Source organism: Cynoglossus semilaevis, chromosome 10, assembly GCF_000523025.1.
Source record: "Cynoglossus semilaevis isolate Cse_v1.0 chromosome 10, Cse_v1.0, whole genome shotgun sequence".
Lineage (NCBI taxonomy): Eukaryota > Metazoa > Chordata > Actinopteri > Pleuronectiformes > Cynoglossidae > Cynoglossus > Cynoglossus semilaevis.
In genome coordinates, this window is record NC_024316.1 from 1,281,462 (window position 1) to 1,300,739 (window position 19,278).

At 40.8% G+C, this 19,278-nt stretch overlaps 1 protein-coding gene across 3 annotated transcripts in view; it reads left to right on the plus strand.

The window, feature by feature from the left end:
- The window catches only part of sulf2b (sulfatase 2b), a 61,405-nt gene that overhangs the window by 1,903 nt on the left and 40,224 nt on the right, over positions 1 to 19,278 (plus strand). For all 3 annotated transcript variants that reach the window (XM_008317955.3, XM_025059648.1, XM_017035919.2), the window contains exon 2: positions 2,813 to 2,944. The gene's annotated coding sequence lies outside the window, so the exon portion shown is untranslated. The remainder of the gene's footprint in view (positions 1 to 2,812; positions 2,945 to 19,278) is intronic.

A 19,278-nucleotide genomic window follows, 5' to 3' on the forward strand; every position in this document is an offset into this window, starting at 1 on the left:
TGAAGGGGGGAAAAAATGCTATCAATGGCAAGTTTTTTGTTTTGACAATAAAAAGCATTTCTACTTAATCAGCAAACTGACAATTTCACTTCTCATTTTCCACATGCCCTGTCAAGCTTGACTCATGTCCACATGAGGGGAAAAAACAAACCAAAACACTGACGTGTTTCATCTGAGCTTGACTAGCTAGCTCAGGCATGGGCGAACTTTTTGACACAATTGTCCTAAAATTGAACAGTGGGGACAAGTCAGGAGCAGATAGATGGAGTGTTCGTGTGAACTAAGATAAATGTAAAAGTCATGCATAAAGGCTAAAATGCTAAAATGCTTTTATCGTTTTATACGCCATCTATTGGGGAAACGTTGGTATTGCAGGTAAAAGGCAGAAGTATAATGATAATATAAATACTTTTTTTTTTAATTTGGAAAAGTTTGGTTGACTGGATTAAAAAGATGAACGGGCCACAGGCGGCCCCCGGGTCTTAGTTTGGCCTGTGCTGAATTATGTGTTTTTTTAAGTGTTGGATAAGGTTTTAACATACATATATTACAATTAGTGAGTTCGGAGTTCTCTTTGCTCAATGTTACCATTGTTACCTTCGAAGCTAACAACATGTTAGCTTCAGATTGCTGCTCCTGTTCTCTGACATAGAACGCATGTGCAAAGTGATCCCCGGAAAGACTGGCATTTCTTGTGGTGATTGGCCGGTCGCAAGATTAGGGCTGATCATGGCCAAAACTGTCCAGTTCTGATCGCAGCCCAGTCAAACAGTGCATCTCTAATTTTGACGTGTTTCTCTGGTGTCATGTCAGTTTCGTTAAAAAGCAATTTCAAATTTGAGAATAAAAAACAGGTAATGATACTACCTGGAAATATTCAAAAATGAAATTATAAAACACAGCTAATAAAGATCAGCGAAAGCGATATCTGTAATTACAAAAACGTGGTAACTATATTTCTCTATATATATCCCTTGTTTTTGGAAGGGCGGGGGGGGGGTTAATTATCGCTTTTGACCCAGTGTTAGCAGACTCTTAGCATCGCATGTTTCTGTTGGTGCATCATAGAAGTGTTAATTGTCAGACCTTTGATCTGATTCCCCTTGATCCACTGGGATATTGATAAACCTGTTCCCACTGGGAGTCATTACTGCTGTTAGTGTCTATGTGTGTGTGTGTGTGTGTGTGTGTCAGATACTCTCAGACAGCAGTGGAGTGCTCTGGTCGATGGTGACTTTTCTGCCCAATCATTTGAACATCGGCCGTTCCCGCAGCACCACAGTTCTGTTTCGCGCTGCAGATCTTTGCTGACGTTGCGCCTTGCTGGTGTTAGTTCATTCATTTTTAATAAAGTGCAGTAAAACACACGTACAAAAAGCCTGAGAAAGATGTAAAACAGCGAGTTCGCTGCTTTTTCTCGCTGTCACGCCAGGTTTTTCCGTCAGGAAACTGTAGGTTCTGAGCCACATACCGGAGCGACTAGTGATTTTATGTAGTTCACAGGGAGACAGCCATAACTAATTAATCTTACTGTGTAAAAAAAAACAGATGTACATCAGTGAAACATACTCACTAAAGCAGTTCCTGTGTTCCTTTGAGCTAAAAATCTGAAACGTCTCCCTGACAAAGATTCCGCTCTCTTGTGCTGGGATAGATCGATGGATGGATGGATAGATGATAGATGGATGGATGGATGGATGGATGGATAGATAGATAGATGATGGATGGATGGATAGATGATGGATGGATAGATGGATAGATAGATGATAGATGATGGATGGATGGATGGATAGATAGATGAATGGATGGATAGATAGATAGATAGATAGATAGATAGATAGATAGATAGATGATGGATGGATGGATGGATGGATAGATAGATAGATGATGGATAGATGGATAGATGGATAGATAGATAGATAGATAGATGGATAGATAGATGATGGATAGATAGATAGTTGTAGATTAGCTTAGTATTAGTAGTAGTGATAGGTTGGGTGATAATTGTTGCTATTGTTGTAATTGCAATCTCTATCATTCAATAACATTAGAATTCTATTTACTAAAATACTAAAGTATTCCACATTATCTCTACGGTATGTATATGTATAGATAAGCAACAAAAGTATATTGTAATTATAAGGTATATAGGTGTATATACATATGGCCCTGTGATTGGCCATCCAGTCTGGAACAGCACTCAATCCTGCCTGCAACCAAATTCCCATAACAATTAAATATTGCACGTAATGCAATTTAAAAAAAAATAGTTTCAATTGTTTGATATTTATTATTAATTTTTAAAAAATGTGGTCATTTTAGAATGAGAGAAAAAACACTAAAGTATTATACAGCATTTATATTAGTAAATATATATATATATAGTATAAAACAATGAGCTGATGTTGACACTGGCAGCAGTAGAGCTCTGGTCCAAGGTGCCTGTTGACTGACTGCCTGTTGACTGACTGCCTGCAACCCTGAAACAAGCAGTCGAAGACAAACGAATAAGTGAATGAATCGTGTGGGTGATTAATACTCACAGTGCGCACAGAGACTTGTAAAACAAACACACACACAAACGCACAGCGCACTGTATAATGACGGGTGTGTGTGGGTTTACTGTAAGTGAGTCATCGGGCACCGATGTGTGTGTTTCAGGGAGTGTTGATAAAACACATGCATCTGTGCAGACCTGTCGGGTCGATCAGTGGATCTTCTGTCTTAGCCTAAGTTTCGTCATTAATTAAAAAAACACACACTCTCAGTGATTCATTTATTCATTCATCTTCTACCTCTTAATCCTTTTCAGGATTACAGGCGGAGCTGGAGACGATCCCAGCAGTCATCGGGAGAAGGCGAGGCAAAGCCTGGATACTTTGCCAGACTATCACAATGCCAAATGGAGCGATAACAACCGTTCAGACTAACACATGGAACTATGGTGAGTTTACCTCGTCCAACTGAAGCGTCTCAAAAAGACCGTCTCGGGTTTCAGAAGACTGCTGGGAAACTTCTGGTGTAGTTTGGTGTAGTAAAACAGTTAGAGTAAAGCAATAATTATGAATAGTATATAATTTAGTGTAGTAAATGTAAATAAACATCAGAAAAGTCTGTTTTGAAAGTCTTACCTCCAGAACAGGAACAGTTTTTGCTACCAAATAATTCCTGTGGATATATGCATGTACCGTGGGAATTAATGCGCTTGGTTCTTGTAAAGAAAAAGATGTAATTTTATAGTCAAAAACCATGTCTAATTCAGGTGAAAATGTACATTGCGCAAAGAAAGACCTTCCGAAGACGTTTGTTTTTTGTTCATTTTGCTAGCTAGGCGTTCATTTTGCTAGCTAGGCGGGGCTAGGCGGGTTTCAAATTTGGTAATTCTTCAAAAATAAAACATCGTTTAGACTCAGATAATAAATTAAACGGAAATAACAAGGGTTTCAAATCTGGTAGTTTTTCAAAAAATAAAACATAGTTCAGAATCAGATAATAAATTAAACGGAAATAACATAAGTTATGCATTCTTTCTCTGCGATCCGGGGTTGGGGACCACTGCCCTGGCGTGCGGATTTTGGCCCGCAGGCCGTATGTTTGACACCCACGACTTACCTGAAAACACAGGGACACTCCGGCTAATCTGAGTCAGCTAATCCACAAAACCCAAACAGATGCCTGTCCACAGGTGCCCTGATCTCGTACGTAAACAAATGTCAGGTAAACACGAGTAAACGCATAAAACAAACCAAATTAAATAAATATTTATAGAGGCAATTAATGCCCAATTAATTAAAACAGTTACTTTTTTATTAATGCAGATGTTTTAACCTAACTCTTGAATATTTAGAATATTATCACAAATACACACAGTGAAAAGTAAACGTTCTTATTCTAGTTCTAATATTCAGCCGAGAATCAAAGCTGCTGTGTTTTTTTAGGACTAACAGAGAAAGTTTAACGATTGAACTCTTTGAGTTCCACGGTAGCTACAGCCTGCGGCATCGGCAGTGTTGCCATGGTTATTAGAACTGTTGCTATGGTTATCGGAACGGCTGCTATGGTGACAATGCCTATAGACTCGAACTGTTGACACGAGCAGAGTCTGCGTATCCAGCAACGAAAATAGAAAATGTTAATACCATATTTCCAGGTGATCAAATGCGCTCCTTCCAGAAAGTGGCTGATCGTACTCCTGCTCAGGAACGGAGCGATTTCTAATCATTACATACTCGCATTCATAATAAACTGAGTAGTTTTGTAATGATGAATTATTAGGAACATTCAGATCAAAGAAGCAACTATGAATTATTAGGAACATTCAGATCAAAAAAAATATCTGTAAAGATTGTGTCAGAAGGAACAAGAAAAAAGTATTTTAAGAAGGTCTGAAAAAGTTCTCCATTATTAGCAAGTTAGCAATTAGCAACGTTCTCCTCATACGTGTCAAACTTGAACTGCTACTTAATAGAACTGGACCAGCTTGAAGTTTTGGTATTAAAGAAAACTCAACAAATCAAGTTCAGTTCAAGTTTTTTTCACCTATTTTTATCTGAATGGAGCTATGAAAACAAACTAGTTCAGGTACTTTTGGGACATTTTAGATCCACAGACACCTAGAGATAGAGACTAGGAAATGGAAACTCGGTGTCAACTTTTTTTTCCACAGCAGAGGAAGTGATTCATGTAGAGCTCATAGGACTTGACAGGAAATGAATTCTTTTTTATAATAGTGCTGGAATCGAGTCCTTTGCCTGAAAAAGTTTCATTCCTTCATGTCGTGTTCCTCTCTTTACTCTAGACCAGGGGGTGTCACAATCACTTTGGTTGGTAGATGTCATGTGGGCCGGAGCAGTGCAATCATAACATAATTACCTGTTTTTTTCCCTTTGTTTCTATGCAAATAAATACATGAATCATGAATGAAATATATTTAATGATTGAACCCCATGGCAGGCCGGTTTTGGGCCACGGGCCGTATGTTTGGCAGCCTCGCTGTAGACGTGTGAGCTTGACTGAAATATGTACAAGATGTGCAAAACTTCAGTAAAAATGGACCAGGTTGAAATCCTAAGGTAAAGACTGAGAATGAGAGGGTTGCTGTTCCTTCATGCAGGTCTAAGCTGGTCCATTAGTACCTGTCCAGTTTTCAGACAGAGCTAATAGACTCACAGAGTCTGGGACTGATGGTTATACAAAAAGGTCAGACCGGTCAGTTTGATGGACCGTTGTTGTGCTCAAACCCCGGACGAGGTGGAACTACTGATCTACCTGAGAGCATGTAAGCTTATGGACAAACACGAGAACTCTGAACCCCTGCTTCCTGCAGATGTCTTCTGTCCATAACACTCTCCGTAACACGTGGGACACGGTTCTTGAGGTTCACAGTCTTGGAGAATGTTTGAACTTCAACAGAGTTTTGATGAAAACTGAACAACAGTAGGGATGTCCGATTTGTGTCAATATCCGATATCGTCCAAACGCTTAATTTCAGATTCCGATATCAACCGATACCGATATATGCACCCGTTTGCCCCCAAAACTAACGTAAGCGACTTACGATCCTACAAGCAATTCTAGCATATTTGGCAAAACCCATGCATTTTGTTATTGCGTTTTCATTATCAGAGGAAAAACTGATAACGATTTTTACAGATATTATATAATTATGCTAATATCGGGCCGATATTATCAGACATTGCTAAACAACTGCCAATAACGAGTAGTCACGAACGAATTGATTTAAGGTTCGAGTCCACCAGCTGCAAGCAGCAAGTTACCACTGAGGTGCTGTGAGCATGGCACCGTCCCCACACCGTGTTCCGATACTTGCGATACTTCTGTCATCTTCTGATAATTTCCCGTTTTGCATCCTCCCATTATTGGCAGTTGGCCCCAATGTTTGCAGTTAGTGGGGTTGTTGATTTATCCTGATTAATCATGATTAATTGCGATAAATCCACAGCTCCATTGTGATTTAAAACTGTCTTTGGGTAAAAAAAAAAAAAAACAGCACAAAAACAAGAGCTTGGAGAGTCATAATCACAGTCCTACTCCGTCAAAGTTTCAGTCGGGGGTTTTGTTTCTGATTTATTTGTAAAAACGCAATCGTATCGAATGCCCGGAGTTGTGCGATAGGTTGGGGACGGCTAAGTTAGTCAACCCTTAGGTTGGTGATATTTTTGAACTGAACTGTGATTTTGAATCCTTCCGTTGGTAGAACCTTTGGGTAGATGTTTTCAATAGGTTTGATTGTTAGAAATGTTGGTGGAATTTATGTTTGGTTCAAATGTTGATTGGTTGGTTTGCTGTCTACTTTGGTTGTCTGGTTAAATAGCTAGTGGCTAACATCCTTTTGTTGATAGAGGTGTTTGTTGGACTGTTGTTTGTTCGATCATTGTTCGATGGATGGAATGGCTGTATATTTTTCGTAGGATAATCAGGTAGTTTGAGTAGGTATGGTTTATAATAATAACTTTATTGATGGGTTTATGGGTATACTTGTTTTTTTAGTTTTGGTGATGTATTTCAGAATCATTGGTTTGTAGATTTCTAGGACGAGTGTTGGGTTGCTGTGTTGGCAGGTTCTTTCATTTGGAGTTTCCAAGGTAAAAATATTAGACCTGGTCATTGGTGAATTCATCTTCTTTGGTTTTTGGCACATTTGGCTCCTGTGTTGCCCCCTTCTGGACATTACCACTCATTGTTTTTTCATATGTCACAGTTCAATAACTATGTCAAAACTGTTTTGGCATTCATCGTAAACTGTCAGTTCTCAGTCTGGCATGAACATTGCAAAGAAGCAGCAGGTCACTTTATGGCTGTTTCCTGTCTGAGAGAAGGTGTGAACAGAGGTAGTTGATGAGACGCTGGTTCGGGTGGTGAAGGAAGTGATGGGGGAGGTGGGGGGCAAGTGTTATGTAGGTGGTGATAATACAACAGTGGCGCGGAGGAGTTAACACCACATCTCAGATAAAGGTGTTGAAAATGCTCATGCTGTAACATGAGTGACAGCATATAGCATACACTTCAGGACAGCATGTACTGGTAAGATATCCTGCTGCCAAGACTATAGAAACTGTGGTTCAATTGAACGAAAAAGATGTGTTTGATTCAGTTTGTGTGGAAAAACTTCACTTTTTCACTGCAGCAAAACTGTCCTGCGATGGTGTAAGTCAGTGGTTCTCAATCTTTTTACACCTCGTACCCGCTAAAAAAAACTGAGTATGGAGTATTTATTGTTCTGCCTGTCATGTCACGTAGACAAACGAGGACAAATTATTAGCAGTGAATAATATTCTCGGACCACCAAGTACGTGAAATTACCTTCACTGAAAGGTCATTAAATTTTCAAAATAAAACTTCTTTTCGGCTTTATTCTGTCTGAAGGGCCAATTGTTTTGAAACATAGCCAGGTTATCTTTTAATCCAAAAAGTAAAGGGATATTACTGGATTCTTTTTTGAAGTACATTTTTTTTCACTGTGTCCGACTGCGGCTAGGTACCAAATGCCCAACGGACCGGGGACCAGATGATCTCTCAACATCTGACTGTTTAGAGTGTGTTTAGAAATCAGTGCGATAGTTGAAAATCGAACACTTATTGTAGCGGCAGATCAATTTGACAAGCTCATTTTGAAAATAGCTTGCAAGGCTACTTTAATTCCCACAGCTTTGAGTAATTGCTGTTATGCTAGTTTTGACTAACCCGTGGAACTGAGAAGGAGAAACTGTTAAGTACGTACTTTCATTAAGGTTGCTCATGTTATTATTCTACATCTATTGGTAAAGGTTTTCCACTCTATTGATGGAGACCTCTTTGGACTATGGACTTTTAAAGCTCTAGTTTCAGAAGAATGGAAGCCGAGTGGAAATTCTTTAAGATATCGTAGGCTAACAGTGATGCAGATTTCATTAGCTGAGAGGTTTCTTTTTAGTGCAACCTCGTCTTGGAGTAGCAACAGTGCTTGTTTGATAAATGTTTTTTTTTTAAAACATATCTAAAAATTCATACCACTCGTACACCGCCAGGCCTTCTGGGTAATGCCGAAAAATCGCTCGCTGTGATCTCAGTTTTGATTCACCTCAATAATTTACAGAGTCAGTCATTCAGTTTCATATTAATCTTGTAAAAAAAAAAAAAAAAGAGCAACGTTCTCCTCATACGTGTCAAACTTGAACTGCTACTTAATAGAACTGGACCAGCTTGAAGTTTTGGTATTAAAGAAAACTCAACAAATCAAGTTCAGTTCAAGTTTTTTTCACCTATTTTTATCTGAATGGAGCTATGAAAAAAAACTAGTTCAGGTACTTTTGGGACATTTTAGATCCACAGACACCTAGAGATAGAGACTAGGAAATGGAAACTCGGTGTCAACTTTTTTTTCCACAGCAGAGGAAGTGATTCATGTAGAGCTCATAGGACTTGACAGGAAATGAATTCTTTTTTATAATAGTGCTGGAATCGAGTCCTTTGCCTGAAAAAGTTTCATTCTTTCATGTCGTGTTCCTCTCATTACTGTAGACCAGGGGTGTCACAATCACTTTGGTTCAGGGGCCACATACAGCCTGATTAGATGTCATGTGGGCCGGAGCAGTGCAATCATAACATAATTACCTGTTTTTTCCCTTTGTTTCTATGCAAATAAATACATGAATCATGAATGAAATATATTTAATGATTGAACCCCATTGCAGGCCGGTTTTGGGCCACGGGCCGTATGTTTGGCAGCCTCGCTGTAGACGTCTGAGCTTGACTGAAATATTTACAAGATGTGCAAAACTTCAGTAAAAATGGACCAGGTTGAAATCCTAAGGTAAAGACTGAGAATGAGAGGGTTGCTGTTCCTTCATGCAGGTCTAAGCTGGTCCATTAGTACCTGTCCAGTTTTCAGACAGAGCTAATAGACTCAGTCTGGGACTGATGGTTATACAAAAAGGTCAGACCGGTCAGTTTGATGGACCGTTGTTGTGCTCAAACCCCGGACGAGGTGGAACTACTGATCTACCTGAGAGCATGTAAGCTTATGGACAAACACGAGAACTCTGAACCCCTGCTTCCTGCAGATGTCTTCTGTCCATAACACTCTCCGTAACACGTGGGACACGGTTCTTGAGGTTCACAGTCTTGGAGAATGTTTGAACTTCAACAGAGTTTTGATGAAAACTGAACAACAGTAGGGATGTCCGATTTGTGTCAATATCCGATATCGTCCAAACGCTTAATTTCAGATTCCGATATCAACCGATACCGATATATGCACCCGTTTGCCCCCAAAACTAACGTAAGCGACTTACGATCCTACAAGCAATTCTAGCATATTTGGCAAAACCCATGCATTTTGTTATTGCGTTTTCATTATCAGAGGAAAAACTGATAACGATTTTTACAGATATTATATAATTATGCTAATATCGGGCCGATATTATCAGACATTGCTAAACAACTGCCAATAACGAGTAGTCACGAACGAATTGATTTAAGGTTCGAGTCCACCAGCTGCAAGCAGCAAGTTACCACTGAGGTGCTGTGAGCATGGCACCGTCCCCACACCGTGTTCCGATACTTGCGATACTTCTGTCATCTTCTGATAATTTCCCGTTTTGCATCCTCCCATTATTGGCAGTTGGCCCCAATGTTTGGAGTTAGTGGGATTGTTGATTTATCCTGATTAATCATGATTAATTGCGATAAATCCACAGCTCCATTGTGATTTAAAACTGTCTTTGGGTAAAAAAAAAAAAAAACAGCACAAAAACAAGAGCTTGGAGAGTCATAATCACAGTCCTACTCCGTCAAAGTTTCAGTCGGGGGTTTTGTTTCTGATTTATTTGTAAAAACGCAATCGTATCGAATGCCCGGAGTTGTGCGATAGGTTGGGGACGGCTAAGTTAGTCAACCCTTAGGTTGGTGATATTTTTGAACTGAACTGTGATTTTGAATCCTTCCGTTGGTAGAACCTTTGGGTAGATGTTTTCAATAGGTTTGATTGTTAGAAATGTTGGTGGAATTTATGTTTGGTTCAAATGTTGATTGGTTGGTTTGCTGTCTACTTTGGTTGTCTGGTTAAATAGCTAGTGGCTAACATCCTTTTGTTGATAGAGGTGTTTGTTGGACTGTTGTTTGTTCGATCATTGTTCGATGGATGGAATGGCTGTATATTTTTCGTAGGATAATCAGGTAGTTTGAGTAGGTATGGTTTATAATAATAACTTTATTGATGGGTTTATGGGTATACTTGTTTTTTTAGTTTTGGTGATGTATTTCAGAATCATTGGTTTGTAGATTTCTAGGACGAGTGTTGGGTTGCTGTGTTGGCAGGTTCTTTCATTTGGAGTTTCCAAGGTAAAAATATTAGACCTGGTCATTGGTGAATTCATCTTCTTTGGTTTTTGGCACATTTGGCTCCTGTGTTGCCCCCTTCTGGACATTACCACTCATTGTTTTTTCATATGTCACAGTTCAATAACTATGTCAAAACTGTTTTGGCATTCATCGTAAACTGTCAGTTCTCAGTCTGGCATGAACATTGCAAAGAAGCAGCAGGTCACTTTATGGCTGTTTCCTGTCTGAGAGAAGGTGTGAACAGAGGTAGTTGATGAGACGCTGGTTCGGGTGGTGAAGGAAGTGATGGGGGAGGTGGGGGGCAAGTGTTATGTAGGTGGTGATAATACAACAGTGGCGCGGAGGAGTTAACACCACATCTCAGATAAAGGTGTTGAAAATGCTCATGCTGTAACATGAGTGACAGCATATAGCATACACTTCAGGACAGCATGTACTGGTAAGATATCCTGCTGCCAAGACTATAGAAACTGTGGTTCAATTGAACGAAAAAGATGTGTTTGATTCAGTTTGTGTGGAAAAACTTCACTTTTTCACTGCAGCAAAACTGTCCTGCGATGGTGTAAGTCAGTGGTTCTCAATCTTTTTACACCTCGTACCCGCTAAAAAAAACTGAGTATGGAGTATTTATTGTTCTGCCTGTCATGTCACGTAGACAAACGAGGACAAATTATTAGCAGTGAATAATATTCTCGGACCACCAAGTACGTGAAATTACCTTCACTGAAAGGTCATTAAATTTTCAAGAATATTAATGTAAATTACTGTGGACCATGAATATCGCGCCTTCACTGAAAGGTCATTAAATTTTCAAAATAAAACTTCTTTTCGGCTTTATTCTGTCTGAAGGGCCAATTGTTTTGAAACATAGCCAGGTTATCTTTTAATCCAAAAAGTAAAGGGATATTACTGGATTCTTTTTTGAAGTACATTTTTTTTCACTGTGTCCGACTGCGGCTAGGTACCAAATGCCCAACGGACCGGGGACCAGATGATCTCTCAACATCTGACTGTTTAGAGTGTGTTTAGAAATCAGTGCGATAGTTGAAAATCGAACACTTATTGTAGCGGCAGATCAATTTGACAAGCTCATTTTGAAAATAGCTTGCAAGGCTACTTTAATTCCCACAGCTTTGAGTAATTGCTGTTATGCTAGTTTTGACTAACCCGTGGAACTGAGAAGGAGAAACTGTTAAGTACGTACTTTCATTAAGGTTGCTCATGTTATTATTCTACATCTATTGGTAAAGGTTTTCCACTCTATTGATGGAGACCTCTTTGGACTATGGACTTTTAAAGCTCTAGTTTCAGAAGAATGGAAGCCGAGTGGAAATTCTTTAAGATATCGTAGGCTAACAGTGATGCAGATTTCATTAGCTGAGAGGTTTCTTTTTAGTGCAACCTCGTCTTGGAGTAGCAACAGTGCTTGTTTGATAAATGTTTTTTTTTTAAAACATATCTAAAAATTCATACCACTCGTACACCGCCAGGCCTTCTGGGTAATGCCGAAAAATCGCTCGCTGTGATCTCAGTTTTGATTCACCTCAATAATTTACAGAGTCAGTCATTCAGTTTCATATTAATCTTGTAAAAAAAAAAAGATAAGCCAAAACTGTTTGGCTCGTCTGATCTTGTTGGACCCGCACCAGCAAATTAAGTGAGTGTTGGCGTGGCGGCGGGAGATTTATCTGCTGCTATCAGTGCTGTGCTGTGAGTGTGAGTGTGTCAGATACCACCTGCCATTCAACAACGACGCTGTGACTACACCGAGGTAATGAAGAGAATTAATGATGTACTGCAGCCTCGGGGTGGTAGAAACTTCCAGTCAGCCCTGTGACCTTGCGGAGAGTAGGAAAGGAAAAGGAGGGGAGGAAAAAGGAAGGAAGGGAGGGAGGGAGGGAGGATAGACAGGGAGGCGAACAAATTCACAGTCCAGCAGGTGGATAAAAAACGTTTTATGTTTTCACTTTATCACGAAACAGTTTCTAGTCAAAGGCCTATTTGAGCGATTGATTGTTTATTTTTTGCTGTTAGCCGCTGTCAGCTATATGTTTAGTGTTCCAATTAGCCTGGTGTTACTTTAAAGCAGTGGTTCTCAAACTTTTTCTACTCTGTACCACCTGAGAAAACACTGAGCTCTCTGAGTACCACCATGATGACCAACAGTAGAATTTCCCCTGCTCGTGATCCCATGATTCCCTGCTGCCTATGCTTACGTGAGTTTATTAAAATAATTAGTATTAATTGAGCATGGCATGTTTCAGATTTATTCCGTTGAAGGTATGTAAATGTAAAAAAATATAAATTATCCCCACGTAAAACTAGACAGCGCTCGCGTACCACTGGTGGTACACGCACCACAGTTTGAGAACCGCTGCTTTAAAGTATAGCCCGAAAATGCTGAGACTACATCATAAGTGATAAAAAAAGCTGTCCAGGAAATACATGTGAGTGAGCCAGAGACGTCATAGCAATTAACCAAGAAGCTAATGCTCTCTTTAAGCTATCCTACTAACAAAACGACAAAATACGTTTCTAATATAAATGGACAAAAAAAGTAGCTAGTAGGGCACTGACAGAAACCTACCAAGCACCCCGTCATTGGTAACCGGTGCTCTAAAGCAGGAGTCCCCAAACCCCTGGTTTGGGGTCCGGTGCTGGAACGTAGGTCGTTTGGTACTGGGCCGGAGTTGGACACAATGATGAAATGTACTTTAGTTTTACTAATGTACTTGTCACTGTCACGGAGCTAAGTGTAAAATAGTGACTTGAGATACAAGCAACTGGTAGAACGACTTATTGCGGTGTTACGTCAATTAGCAATAGCTACAAAAGTAATGTTTGGAGAGTTACCTGCTCGTTGTTGTCTGTGCGTCTGTGTGATTCCTCCTCAACTCGGACTACGTTAATAAATTATTTGACGTGACAACATCAGAAGTCGTCAGTGCCGTAGTAGCCAGATAGAATCAGAAACGGCGAGAGGCGGCTTACAGTTAGCACAAAACAAGTAAAACATAACACACACAACAAAAGTAACAAAAAAGGCAGACACAATCCTGTTACCACAAAACATAACACGACAAAAGTAACAAAAAAAGGCAGACACAATCCTGTTACCACAAACGCCATGCATCCAAAAATAGAAGAAATCGTTGCCACGGTGATGAATTTACTGGACTAAAACCTGTGCGTGTCCGACATGTCTGGCCCCTGGGGGCCCCCCCGGTGGGCCCCCGGTGGCCCATTCACTAACACAGGGTCCACTGTGTGTGTGTGTGTAAATAAATTCACAGTCAGATGTTAATGAGCCCTGACGGTGTCCACAGCGGGAGCTGCTGTTCCACACACACACACACACTCACACACACACATTCTGCTGTAACTGTATCAGTTTCTGTTGTGTCACAAAATGTTGTTTGTTTTCACTTAATAAATAAGACATAAATAAGAACAACAGGGAGACTGTCTGTCCTCCGCTTTTCCTCTGGCTTCACACCCTTCGTCCTCGTATCGCTCTATGTCCCCCCGCTGCCGGCTGTCCTCACCTATAGCCTCCCTGTCCTCTCTTTGGTTTTACCCGTCCGTCCAGTCTCCCCTCATCTGTCATCCACCCCTCCGTCTGTCCGTCCTCACTCCCTATCACACCTTACCTTTTTTTTTTTTTGTTTTTTTCAACGCCATTTTTTCCTCACACCCTTCATCTTCACCATTCCATTTGTCCTCACCATTGTCTCTCACCCCTACACGGTCACCCTTAATGCAATCCCCCGTCTTTTCTTTTCTCACCCTCTTTCCTAACCCCTCTGTCCATCAGCTGCTCCTTTTCTCCATCCAACGGGGAGTTTTTTTTTTTTTTTCCTGCCTCTTTTGTAAAGCTAATGAGTCTGTCCCCTTCATTTCCCATGTCTGTCTTCTCTCTCTCTCTCTCTCTTTCTGTGTGTCTGTATGTGTGTGTGTGGTCTGACTGATGGACGCTCAGTGTGCGAGTGTGTGACAGCGTCTTTAAAGAGACGTGAAATGTGAAAAGAGAGAGAGAGTGAGAGAGAGAGCAAAGCCAAAATGCACAGGGAGCGGGAGTGCAGAACACGTGCATGTGTGTGTGTGTGTGTGTGTGTGTGTGTGTGTGTGTGTGTGCTGGGCGGTAGGATAGGGTCAGTGTAATTTTCAGCTCACTGAATAGAAACAAGTTTCCTCTGACAAATGGAGCCAAGGGTCGTCGTGCATGTGTGTCCGTGGACGTGCGCGCGAGCAGAAACAGTTGGTTCCGACTCTGCCACGTTCAGACGCGTATTTATTTATTTATTTATTTAACATTTTACTGAAAGAGCGTAGATATTGACTTTCAGAGAACGGTCTCCACCGCCCGTGATGCTGGCATTTCAAAGGTGACGTGTTTATCACCGTCAGCCGAACGTGTATTCATTTGTTTGAAAGGAGAGTTGTCGCAGCGTGAACAAAAAAAACACGATTCGGTCGAACAACTCTGTTGTTTTTAGAACCTGTAGTTTCAGTTCTGCAACTGGTGACACCTGCGCACGGAGCATAAAAGGAACATTTCACAAAATGCAAACTAAACTTTGTAAACCATGACGAGAATTAACTAGGGATGTCCGATATTATGTTTTTTGCCGATATTGTACAAACACTTCATTTCTGATTCCGATTTTCGACCGATGCCGATATATGCAGCCGTTTGGGTTAAAGGCAGAGGAATACTTAATTGCGTTATTGGGTTTTCATTATCAGAGGAAAAAATGATTCTTCATCCGATATTACATAATTAAGCTAATATCAGCCAATAATATCGGTGGGCCGATTTTATTGGACATCCCTAGAATTAACCGTTTCAGCTGACAAGGGCACAGTGGTTCCTGATTTTGTGGTGTTGTTTAGACCTCTCAGATATTGGTGGCCAAGTTGGATCCTCGGTTGGTACGCGACTTTCCGTTCCCACTTTCTGTAGAGAGTTTGTAATGGTGGGTGTTAATGTGAGCGTGATTGGTTGTTTGTCTCTATATGTGATCCTGTAATGTCCTGGTTGTACCTGCCCTCATACGTTGATAGCTGGGATTGGCTCCTACGTGACCCTAAAAGGAAAAAAGCTGTAGATAATGAATGAAAGTTCAGACTTAAACAATCTGTCCAAGGATATTGGAATGGCAGGTTCAGGGATTACCTGCTTAAAAGTCTGTCTGTCAGTCAGATACTGATATTTTAGCCCCAAAGTAAAAAAAAAAAAAAAATCCATATTTATGAGGTCTGTCAGCGTCTTAAGGTGTTGGCTAATAACCTCACTGGTTCTCCAGAAGTGATGTCATTGTGATGGTGGGGTTTTACCGCACGCTCCCTAATGACACCATTTCCTGTTTTATAAGCCGCAGGAATTCAGTGTCCCAAATGGACACGGTGTGGCCGCGGCCGCAGCCAAGTGTGTGTGGGAGTATGTGTGTCCTCCATTAATCCTGTTTAAGCTGACAGTAAGTGTTGTTCAGGTTGAGAAATGAATTACCCAGCAGGCCAAGCAGCACGGTCATTCATCACCGTTTCACTGCGTGTGTGTCTGTCTGTCTGTCTGTCTGTCTGCACTCGTTTCCATCTCTGTGTTGCAGCAGCACTTGATCTCAATTTGTTGTCCACCGCTGCACACACTGACAGCCGAGAGACTACCTTTATAAAATCGACATCGCTTTGAGATCATCATTTCTGAATATAGCGTTAATGGTTTTATCCCAACGTGGTTTTTTTTCCCTAGCTGACAGGTAATAGCAGTCCCTAACAGAAAATCAAGTTTTTATTACTGCTTTGAATGAACTCGTTTTGATCTGTATGTTTTGTGAATGAAACAGCGCGGACTCCCCCTTTAGTTCATGAAGAAATCAGTAGCAGTGATTGCAGGGACATTTCTGCTCAATAGTCAATAACACCAAGTGTGTCTCCATGAGCTAAAATCATCACTTTTCTCTCCTGACTCGTTGGTTTGGGATAGCGGACGGATTATTACAAACTGCAGTGAGGATCACGGATCCATTCGACCGTAACTCCAAACGCGTAGCGCTGTTTGCAAAGGATTATTACAAACTGCTGATCCATTCGACCGAAACTCCAAACGCGTAGCGCTGTTTGCAACGTCTTCGTGCAGCAGCAGCAGCAGTCAACTCCTTCTGACTTTTGAGCCTTCCCAGACTCTGCAGTGCATTGTGGGGCCGTGTCATCGGGACATTTGTCTCCATGTCAATGTATTGACGGCCGCAGTCTCCCGCGGGAGCCCCCCTGGAGAAAATCAACACTCCACACACTGCTGAATTTACGTCCACATTCTGTTTCCTAACTAAAGGCAGCAACTGCAGGAATTGGATTGCTTGACCCGCTCGGTGATTTATGTTTTGCAGTGAGGCTATGGCTTCATGGTTTTGGCGATTCAGCTCCTCAAAGTGACTTTTTGGGAATGAAACTCTGTAAATAAAAATTACATCTACAAGTAAAACAGAGAAGTCAGTGCGTGGGCAATAAATAATAATAATAATTACCCCGTGGCAGGTAAAGGAGTATATCCATGCTACAAATGCTATCCACAGGCTTCAAGGTCACAAATGTTAATAGTCTATGTAGATGTAGATTCCCATCCTTTTTTCCGCTCGCCACTGTGTTTGAAGCAGAAGCCCATCATTCCCCTGAACGTGTGACAGAATGACAGTGTGGTGTTCAACCTCGGCCTCATTACTGCTGATAATCTCCTGGATTCAAACAGATGTCGGAGCAGCTGCAGAGGAGTTCATTATAGACTACCCTCAGAGACATCGCACTGATAGGGTTGACATTAGTTCACATTATGTTTCTTAAGCTAGTTTGTGTGAAAGTGAAGGATTTTCATTGATGTCTATTACATTTCTTCTTATATTGAACTTCTCTTCCTGCTGTTTATTCCATAAACACTAAAGGTTTTTTTTTTTTTTTTTTTAGTTTTGTTTGCCACGGTTGAAAACAGATTTCAGCTTGAATCAACAACCATGTGTGTGTGTGTGGACGCTTCCTCTGTAGGTCAGAGGCCCGCTTGCGTCAGACCAGCCTCACGGAGTACAGGGCAATAAGTGAGTCTTGGGCTGACAAGCTGACTGACACAAATGCCAAAAATGATTCTGAAGGACTGCAGGCGGATTAATATGGTCAGCTATTGTTGACATTTTGAGAGCAAACATGTTTACAAGACATTGTCAAGATGGACAGTAATGACAAAAATCCCCCCCAAAAATAAATATTTTACATTTTTCCATGTTAATAAGTACATCATTGTGAGGGACTGTAGAATGAGCAATATATAAAGTATGGGATTTCTGTATCAGGGTGGGCTCAACTTCTTGGAAAAAGTCTACAAGGAGGCTTCCGTTTTACTCTGTTAGCCTCAGGGACCGGAGATTCATGACCCTCTGGGGTGCTCTAATACAGGAGTCCCCGGTCCAGGGGTGACGGTCCGTAGGTGATTTGGTACCAGGCCACACTGTAAAAAAAAATGTACTTGAGTTTACTAATTTACTTCAATAAAAAAAGATACTGGATCAGTACTGAAAATGTGCAAGTATGGGCCACATAGACGATTTTTCCGGTGCTACAGTTGGGACGCAACAAGATTGTTCCTTACCAAGACTCTGTTTTGCGTCAAACGTTGCTTCCTACCAAGACTCTGTTTTGCGTCAAACGTTGGGTTATAGTCACTTCCATTTTAAAATCTTTCCTTACATTTTGTTTTTCTATGTCCACCTTTCCGATCCACTTGCAATTTCTTGAGAGCAAAAACACTCCCAGGTACTTAAATGTGGTGTTATTCCCCTAGGGACCCTCAGGAAGAACTGGGAAGCCGTCATCAGTAAAGCAGTCACTTTTTCCCCAATTGACTGTTGCTGCTATTGCTATGTTTAAATGAATATTACATTTAGGAAAAAAAAAAACAAGATCATACTCACATGCAGATTATATATTGCTCCTATTAAAGCCAGGCAGACGGCTACAGTGTATTTTATGGAGCATGCCCGACAGAGGATAGCCATCCAACATGTCCATGTCCATGTCTATACACCCTAATATAATCACACCATTCAGCCTCTGCAACGTTCAATCCCACTGCACAGCACCTGGATCTTGACAATGACCAGTCTTGAACCCAAAAAAAAACCAAATTACTTTCCACTGGACGTTGTGTCCAACACGTTTTAAAGCTTTCCTGGTGTAACCAACGTAGTGCAGCGACAAAGGACACCACTGTATTTTTGTCCTTCCTGTACCTTCCTGTGTACTCATAATCACAGAAGCAGAGGTTAGATTGCCTCGTCCTAGTTGTTGAGCTCCATGTTGAGTTGTCAACAGTGAGACCTGATGTAGTTCAGCAATGAAGACTTAGATCCAGACAGGCTGCGGTGACTCTACAGCTCGATTTGCATTTTCCACCTAATCTAAAAGATGATAATGGAGCCGACACCTTCCCCCTGTGGCCCAGAAATTCCCTCACAGCCTGGGTGATGGTGATGTTGATGTTGATCACGCTACAGGGACGTGGCACAGCTCTTGATGTCATGACAACAAGAGAGGGTTTGAATGACTGTAGAGAAATAAATAAGGGGATTAAATAGAAGCCTATTGAACAGAACTTTAGTTCTGGATGACTAATAGTTCTGGATGACTAAAAGTTAGTGTAACTAATATGAAGGTGAAACTGTAACAAAGCAAAGATATTCAAATATATAAATATGGATATTTTTCAGAAATTAAACTTATTTTGGTTCAGGGGCCCGTATGGGGATCGAACGCTCTAACCAACTGAGCTAACCGGCCATGTTTAATTTGTTTCAAGTACAAGTATATCATAAAAAAAAATTAATATTTAATGACATATCAGTTGACAAAACATATCAAACATTAAGTATTTATTATTTGGACCAGATTGAA